Below are 10,136 nucleotides of genomic sequence, written 5' to 3'. Positions count from 1 at the left end.
AATGCCTACTTGTGCATTTGAAATGCATTGTATGTCTAACCTTATGATAAAATAATGAGCAAGCCTAAAGTTGTAGAAGGTGGTTCCTCCAAATGACAATGAGTATGAAGAAACATATAAGCATGGAAATGATTGTAGGAGTAGTCCATATTTGATTTTGTTGCTTTAATTGTATGACGGTATAAAGTTAGTGTTCCTTGTAAGTTTGGTGCATTGACTATTATGTGATAACATGTTGAATGTTGTGAGCTTTTATATGGGTCATTGAGTCCTTGAAAGTCTTTTAGAAGTTACAAGTGTCATTTGAAGACAAATGTTCCCATGTGGGGGATATTGTCAAGACCCTCAAGATGAACTAAGGTATCTATATCCTTACATGTGACTTAAAGAGTTAATAACATGTTAATTAAGTGTTCCACAAGTTTTGATATTAATTTTAAAGAGTTTGGGAATCAAACGTCAAAGGACGACCAAGACGTTTGGAATTTATTCGTTTGTGTGCTACAATGCCTTTATAAGTTTGCCTTGTATTGAAGTGTCGTTTGGAGCCTAAATTGTAAGGGAATGATACTAACATCTATATGGATGTATTTAGGGTCTAAAAGTCTAGGAAAAACTCCCAAAGGACCACCCTAAGAGTCCTATATAAGGACCCAAAGGTTTGCAAAATAATTGCCTAGGCATAGCATCAACGCCCCGTCGATTGGGGATGTTGCTCCACAGTTAGGCGTGGGAACTCAGCCCCCATATGGTGTATTTTATATACCAAACGAAAGAGTATAGTACGACCCATCACTCCATCGATGCTCCGTCGTTGGGGCCTGCCACAATCTGTCTAGGCGCTGCAAAGTTAAGGAGTGAAATGGAAAATTCACCCCAAGTTCCAACTAAATAATGGATGGTTATTTTACCTATTTTGGTTATTATAAGTTTATTAAGAATATAAAACCCTGTTTTAGAATTCACTCAACAAATCAAACCTTTCCATCTAAAAAACAAACTCCCCCAAAACCCTCATTTGAGACTAAGATCAAGAACAAGCTATGCAGATGGATTCCAACTGCTTTATTCCCCAAATTTATCTTGGCTTGTCTTTTATTAAGGTATGGTAACCCTTGATCCTTATTTAACCTTTCATCTAAGGAGTTCTTTCAAAGGTTTTCCAATATGATTCTCAGGTCAAAAATCCTATCTTTCAATCTAATCATGGGTTCATTGTTAAATTGATTTTAAAGTTATTCTAATGAGATATCTATGATTAATCAATGGTTTTAGCATGATTTTCAATTCAATACTATGAAGAACCTATGATCTCATTAACCTCTCATATTATGATATAATGTGGGTCTTGTGATCTTGATTAGATGATTATTCAATTGTTATTAGATTTTAGTGTATTGCTTAATCTTAGTTCTATCTATGTCAATTGATTATTAATTGTGGAGAATAGATCAATGATGACCATAGCATGGATACTTGGTTAGTTTACTTAATTTCCTAGTCTTAGCATTGGAATTGACATTGTGTGGTATGGTCAACTTATGGTTACAATGTTTACATTCTTGTATATCCTTATATGTTATGATCATGACCTTGAAGGAAATTGATGTTTTGTCTAGTGTGGTTATGATGATCACACATATGATATTATATATATATAGACTTCCATTCTAGTTGCACGATCTAGGTGTGTGGATGATGTTATATATATGTGAATGATCGTGCTAGGGTTAGGTGTGGTCTATATGATTAGTCGTTAAGAATATTATTATAGCATGACCCCTACTTATGTGAACCCTATATGAATATGTGATCTTATGCATGTTAGGAGTGTCCTATTCTAATGTTTAATATGTTCTTGCCTCTTATGATGTAATGTGAGTATGTATAATCTATAGTCGTTAATACTCTATGTGTGTAACTTAAGAATTAGGGGATGTTATACATGAGTTGTGATCTTTAGCGGGTGGATTCCTCAATACCATGTTATTGCCATTATGTTATCATGTTGACCAATGTACACACACCTCATGCATAATTATGAGTATGACGGATTCGTTGTGTCAATTCAAAAGATAGTTCTCATATGCACCATTATCTATTGCTATGCATGTAAAGTACATGATTAATGAAATTTGAACATGTGTTGCCTAGAGGTGTTTATGTGAAAATGCTGCTCACATATGTATGCGCATACACACATGAATGTATGAATGGTTAAATTATGTGAAAGGACATTCTCACATAATTTAGGTTCTATGATGAAAGTCCATTCTCATTTTTGAAACAATTAAGCTATATGATGTATGAGGGAGGAAGTCCCAATTAAGGAGTTGTGTGGGTGGTTTACCGATGATATGAACTAAATGAGTTATGAATAAGATGTAATGAATGAAAGAGTTCTTATGTGACCATTAATGAGTATGTTGGTATTATGTATAAGATTAAATGCATGTGTGGTATGTTATGAAATATGATGTGCCTAAGTCTAGGGTGACTTTCTATGATCACTTGTTGTGAGTAGTATTATGAGATGCTACTATTTTATTGCATTAGTGAGATTTGGAGGTTGTCTTTGATGATGGTTCTTACGTGTAGATTGTGTTTTAATGAATGTGCCTTAAATATGATGAAATATCATCGAGTATTGTTATGAGTGACATCCATGTCTATGTGATGTATGTGAACTATATTGTACTATTTATATCAATGTTCATGAAGTTTTACAAATGATGCATGATTTCTAACTAAATATCCTCTTTAACTCATGTTTTTGCATAATTATCATACTTAGTGCATTCTTGTTCTAATAACATTTTTCTTCAGCTATTTAGACAAAGTGTACGTGGCGATGAGTAGAGGATCTTCTATATAAAGGAGGAGCTTGTGTTAATATCCTCAAGTTCAAATGGGTTCCTTAAAGATTCAAGGATCATATGTTATGTCGTTTTCTTAAGTGCATGTAATAGTTTGATTATTCTTTTATGTTGTTAAGAGTCGTGCCCCTATTCTATTCTATTGAGTTGTGTCTTTGGATGGCAAAAGAGACTTAGTGCTACAATTATGTACTTATGATTTTCTAAATGAAGTTATGTTCTAAAAGTTTATGTGCTATGAAAAGTTATGAAGTTTACACTATTTTAATGATTATGCATTGAATGAATGCTAAGAGGCTTGTCCAACATTCATCTTAGTATTATAGAGGCTTCATAGTCAGTTAGAAAGTTTAGTGCTTGGTATCTTCTTTGTATTGTAGATGTTTTACTATGAGACCTAAGTGTAATTTTGGCCAAGTTATTTAATTCAAGTTAATGTATGAGAATGTTTTTTTATTAAGTTAACTCTTCCACTGAGTTAAATAAGTCAGGTCAAGCGTTCGGTCAAGGCCAGCAATAGTCATTGAGTGGCGGTCACATCTAGGGTTTAGTTTGGGGTGTGATAAATTAGGAATCAGAGCACAAAGTTCAAGATTCGTAGGGAGTCTATGAAATCGTGTATGTAGAATCCTAGTTATCAATGTGAAGCGCGCCACATATATAATTAGGAGGCTTCAACATTTAGGAATTTCTTACTTCTTTCATATTCCTTGTCGTGCGTTAGAGTTAATCTCTACAATTTTCTCTCTAATTTATGCTTGCGCATGTTTCAGATAACTATGCCTCTACAAAGAGCAGCAGAGTTCGTCCAGCTAGGAGGAATGCAGAGGAACCAGAGTTACCCAATGCACCTGAAGTGCAACCTCAAGAGAAAGTTACCAATGCGGAGTTCAGTAAGGCTATCAGGATGTTAATCCAACTGGTAAAAAATCAAGTTGGACAAAAAAAGGTATCTATGCAAGAAAATACTGACACTTCGAGGATTCGTGAATTCTTGAGGATGAATTCTTCCAGTTTCATTGGTTCGAGCAATACTAAGGATCCGGAGAATTTTACAAAGGAGATAAAGAAGGTTTTTGATGTGATGCATGTAAATGAAGCTGAAAGAGTTGAGCTAACTTCATACCAATTGAAAAACATGGCTAGGAAAAGTTCGATCAGTGGAAGGAGGGCCGAGATGAGGATACACCACATCCGAGTTTGGCTTGTTTTCAAAAAGCTTTCTTGGGGCGCTTCATTCCCCCGAGAATTAAAAGAGTCTAAGGAACGAAGTTTCTTACACTGAAATAGGACTCTTTTAGTGTTCATGAGTATGGGTTGAAGTTCCCCCCAGCTGTCCCGTTATGCTCTTAAAATTGTTAAGGATATAAGGAGCAGAATGAGCTTATTTGTCGCTAGCTTGGGTCTTGCATCAAGAAAAAATGGCAAGGATGTGATGCTAATAGGAGACATAGACATATCTTGGTTGATGGTTTTTGTGCATCAGGTCGAAGAGGAGAAACTGAGGGACATAGAAGAGTATAGGAGCAAGAAAGCTAAGATTGGGATATGAAAGATATATGTTATGATATATGATGTTACTCTTACATGAATGCCGATCCTTATAATGAATATGTTATTGAGTTATATTGTTATATGAAGCAAAGTCTTACTTATGGTATCCTATCTAATCCACTTGGTTATGTGGGGATATGGGGATTCACATGACCATTGCACTTGTAGGTTGGAGATGGGATCATTGGTACATGATTTTTATGTTATGCTTATATGATTTATTAAATATGAATTGCTAACCTGACTTTATGAGAATATGCCTTCGATTATGATCATGCTTTAAGTGATGAATCGTTACTTGTATATGTTATATGGTATGTGCCATTGAAGATTTTCATATGACTTAGCATGTTTTATAAAGAATGATAAATGACACCTTTTCATGCATGTCCTTATGTGTTATATATATATACCCATACTTAGTACATGAGGTGTACTAACCCCATTACTTTACATTACTAAAATGTAGGTTCCGGCCATTGAAGCTTAAGGAGGTCGATTTGAAGAAGCTTGGAACTTGTTATCCATGTCTTGGTAGGTCCTCATGTTCAGGGATGCTATCTTTCAGATTGTAACTTACGTAGATTTTTAGTAGTTGTAAGAATACACTATTTCCATTATGTTCTTTGGATTATTTTGTAATAAGGATTATATGGCATATTGACTATTTATTAGCTAAATCAGATTTGCACTCTTAGATGGTTTCTATATATGTGAGACAGTTTTAGAATATCATATATTTTTATTAATCTTAAGTATGAAGTCTAAGTATACTTCATTAAGTATATTAAAAGTTCTAAATTTTCTGCAAACTTTAATTGTGTCATTGTCATGAAAGCTAAGAAGACGCTTATCTCCGACCTCTGAGAGGTTAACGATGCTGGTCTCATCCGGGGTCTAGGATCCGGGTGTGACAAACATGGTATCAGAGTTGAGGTTAAATATCCTTAGGATTAATGTCTCACTAAACCATGTTACCTAGTGTCTTGTTCTTGGTTTTGAAGCGCGCCATAATTGTGGATGAAAGGTTATGTGATGACTAGGAAACTTCTCTTTTTTTGATAATCCTATGTAGTGCCTCTAGAGCTTTGACACTATGTGTCTTTTAGCATATGATTCCTTTATTGGCAAATTCTTTCCAAGGGAACAATGGGAAGCTAGGGTAGAGGAGTTCATCAACCTTCGTCGTGGAGGTTGATTGTTCATACTCAACAAGTTGAGGAAAGTCGCCTAAGGAAGAGGAATAGGGAAGCTAAGAAGTCAAAGTCTTTTGAAGGTAGTTCTTCTACGAGTAGGCTTGATTTTCAAGACAAGCCTAAGTTTAAGAAGAGCTTTTCAGTTCAGGTTCTTTCTAATTTCTCCAAGAACCGTAACAATAGAGGTTCTAATCCTAAACCTCAAGAGGGGAGAAATGTTGATCCACCAAAAGAGAGACCAACTTGTGGTAAATGTGGTAAGAAACATGCGGGTGAATGTCTTGTAGGGACTAATAGTTACTATGGTTGTGGCAAAGGTGGCCATATGGTGAAAGATTGTCCTAATGTGAGAAGTCAAGGTAAGAGTAATAGCCAAGCGGTCCTAATTCTGAAGCTCCAAAAAGGAACCGTTTCTATGCACTTAAGGGTAGGGGTGAACAAGAAAGCTCTCCCGACGTTGTGACGGGTATGTTATAATTTTTCTCTGTTAATGTTTATGCTTTGCTTGACCTAGATGCTACTCTTTATTCTTTTACACCTTTGGTAGCTAGGAAGTTTGATGTACTTCCCGATGTTTTGATTGAACCCATGTTAGAATGGAAAAGGGGAAAATTCTATGCCAAGGAGTCAAATTAATTCGTGTTTAAAGGCTTGTAAGATAATAGCCAAGGGTTGTTTATACTATGTGGGTGCAGATAAAGGAGGTTTTTTTCAAACTTATTGAATCCAAGAAAATTGAAACTAGGTTTGTTCCCAATGAAATGGTCGAATGTTAATCTCCCTAGTTCTCCCTATTTCCGATTTTAGTAGTATGTATAATGCTCAAAATTTCAGTAAGAAAGTAATAAAGAAAGAAGAAAAAGTGTAAGTTCAAGGTGAACTAAGTAAGCAAAGCATGAGAAGGTCAAATCCTCAGTGTTTGATAAGAATGAAGTTTTAACAGTTATTGATTTATGCCAATATTGGAGTATGAATGTATCTCCCAAGAACTATCTACTATGAAAATAATCAAAGAATGGGAATAGCCAATAAATATTGTCTTATAAAGACCTCTTGTCCAATTTAACAAAATTGGAAAATTTAACTTGGTTACTAAATAGGTGCATGTGTTGGTAAAAGATAGTACCAACTAGAGTTTTAAGGATATGTTTTCATACTCTATTCTAGCACTTATTTGAAACTTGAATGCATATTTTTTCTTGAGATTTTGTTGTTTTGTATCTTGAGAAGATTGATAGCATGGTAACTCATTGATAAAATTTGAGCTTATGATAAGGTTGGAAAGGAAATACCTCACTATGTATTACGAATATGTAACTCTTATATCTTTGTGCATCATAAACTGAGTGATAAGTGTAATGACATGTTATGTGCTGGTTGTGCTTCTAGTATTGAGTCATTTTCCTGCCCTCCAAAAGACTAGTGTCATCCGGGAATGTTCCTAAGGGATGGATGTAACACTCCAGAAATTCCATGGCTTATACTAGAGCTTAATCTATTTAATAATGCTTTAAATGATGTTCCCAGAAAATGTATTTGTCTAGTGAAGAGTCTATTAGGTTTTAAGAATATGTATTGAGGTACATAGGCATCCCAATGCCTAATATTGAGTAATATTGGGCATGTTAGAGAATATTGGCTTAAGGGTGTTAGCCAAATTTTATGTATTAACAAATAACTTAAAATACACTTTGATGTTTAGTCAATTTCTATGTATTAAGATATACTTAGATTTTCAAATGCTACCATCAAAGCTTGTTTAGGAATTGTACCTTCAATGAAGACCCTAAGCTAAAATATTAGTTTCTTAGTTGTGCACATTAGGTACGAGGCATCCAAGTGTCAAGCCTAGGTACCATAGCATATAACTACTTAAAATGATCATCTAGATTAAGCACTTCCCAAGGACATAGTGACGATCCTTGGGACAACAAGAAGGGTGCAATAACACATGTGCAGGCCAGCCGAGAGACAAGAAACCAAGCCCAACCAAATTCGGTTAGGACGGTTATGGGGCAAGTGCACTGAGGTCCAAGCCACATGGGGCCAAGATTACTAACCAGTACTAGGACCTAAATAAATTACCTAACTAGATAACTAACCTAGGACAAACAAAATAAACTAACAAGTGCACCCGACAACCTAAGACCTAACCGGGTGATACTACCCGAGTAACTAACTAAAGAAACATCCTAGTACCTAACTAGGATAGTCCAAAGAGGTTAGTTATGGTCATAATGACATATGGGTACTTTATTAATTACCCTAGGTCACTTAATTAATTATGCAACTTAATTAACTAATTTAAATCCTAGTCAAAAACCTGAGACCCTAAGTCAAATGTTCTCCTAGTTGTAGTCAATTTAGAAGGGATTTTAGGTAATTTAAGTGGATGGTCTTTAGGGTAACTCTTTGGACGTCTGTATATTGATATTTGGTCAGTTTTTAGACCACTTTTACGTGTCCTAAATAAGAATCAAACGAAATTCTCTTAATCTCTCAAGAACGCTCTTTGTTTTCAAACTCCATTGAAGAACAAGAAAAAGCTTAAGGAAGAAGACGAAGGTTTCAAAGTTTCCAATCAGATTTCGTGGATTGTTCATCTATAAGGTATGGGTTTTTAACTCTTCGATTTCCTTTTCCCAAGAGGTCCTTTCGATATAAGTTTTCAAGAACAACATTTACTAGGGTTTTTAGTCTACAAAATGGATTTTCTTCCTAACCCTAGATTTATTATTTTTAATGAAATGTAAATGTTTTCTATGGTTAATTTTACATAAATTATTGAGTATTTGATTGATAATGCTTGAATGTCGTGTGATACATGATCTTTCTCTAAGTGATGGTTTCGAATAGGTTGTTTCTAGTGTTTGATAACGTGAAAACATTAGGGTTAGAATTTAAGGTTTGAATGAACCCTTTTTCAACCCGTTTACCTTCTCCTACGCTATGCATTGATCTTGTACATGATTTTATGAGTTATTCTTGATTATGTCATTGAGTATTTCATTAATTATTATTATGAATATCGTATGATGAAAAAGATTCTTTGAAATAAGAGGTAAGTCTTCTAAAATTGTGATTTCTCTAAGATATTTTGTAGTCCTATAAGTTGTGATGCTATGTTATGAAAAGTATGTATGTTGTTGCTATGTGAATATGTTGGCTATGAACATGTAAACTATGATATCATGATAAGAACACGAATATGCAAATTTATGATATTCCCTTGTATGTTTTACACAGTATGTTATGTTAATCTCGCATAAGAAAGGTTATGATGAAAGGAATATTCTCATCTAATCTAAAAAAGTTCGTGATCATGTTATACAGGGAGATAATCTCCTATGAACTATGATAAATTTTTGATAAAAGAAAAATTAAAGTTTATTTCGAGAAAACGAAATCAAGCTAAGCGTCGATGAACTAGATATGAGAAGTGTCCCTTCCCTAGGGGTAGGTAGGTTCACAATAATTCTCATGAGATTGAGGCTTCCATGTAATGTGGAACTATGGGTCTCTAATACATCTCCTAGTTCTTGAACAATGCTGTCACAATAGGATACTAGCTAGTGGATCCACTTGGAAAGTTATGTCATGTAGGTTCTACTTTGGCCGGTAGACCACCTCTTTTCGGTGTGGGTTAGCACCAGATTCCATGTTTATCTCACATGGTCTATGTCAGTTAATGCTAATGTCCCTCATGTAAAATGAAAGACAAGTAAATGAGTGTTGACTAGGGTTAATTGAGAATTTGTCTTAGTATAGGTAGTGGTATGGGATGCTACCTAGACATTGCACAAGTTGACTATAAGGGAAGTCCTAGGAGATTGTTCTTATGTAATATGATAATATGAAACATATATGTTATGATATATGATGTTACTCTTACATGAATGTTGATCCTTATATTGAATACTAGTTTCTGAGCACGTCTTTGCACGTATGTTTCATGTGAATTTTATAGATACATTAGAATGACTAAAATTTCATGAAAATATATATGTAAAAATTGTAATGAATCATACAATATAACAATTACAAAATAAGAATAAATACTTATGCAATAAAACATTTATAGAAAACTAAATTAAGAAGTCTAATAGAGAGAAAAAAAACAAAAAGAAGCAGATTTAAAAAAAATACAATATAAACATTATTCTTATAAGACTGATGTATATATAGATGAAAAAATAAGTACAAAATTAGTACATAACTCTCTGAGTTCTTATCGACTCCTTTCACATCCTATTTAAAATTCAAGAGTCTTCATCATCTACTTTTACTATAGAATAAAAATAATAACCTAATAATCTTGGTAGGGATTTCATGAGATAAAGAAGTTGAATTCATATAAATAGAATAGGAGGAATATCAAAAGATTTCTTAATGTTTTAGTTTAAATATTTGGAGGTTTTGAATATGAAAAGATGAGAGTTATGAATATTAAGAGTATAAAGTTGAATAAGTAATTAGAAAATAATAATAAATAAATGAAGAATATGAAAAA

This window comes from Solanum lycopersicum, chromosome 1 (genome assembly GCF_036512215.1).
Source record: "Solanum lycopersicum chromosome 1, SLM_r2.1".
NCBI lineage: Eukaryota > Viridiplantae > Streptophyta > Magnoliopsida > Solanales > Solanaceae > Solanum > Solanum lycopersicum.
The sequence above is the reverse complement of the archived record's forward strand: the minus strand, read 5'-3'. Positions refer to the sequence as shown.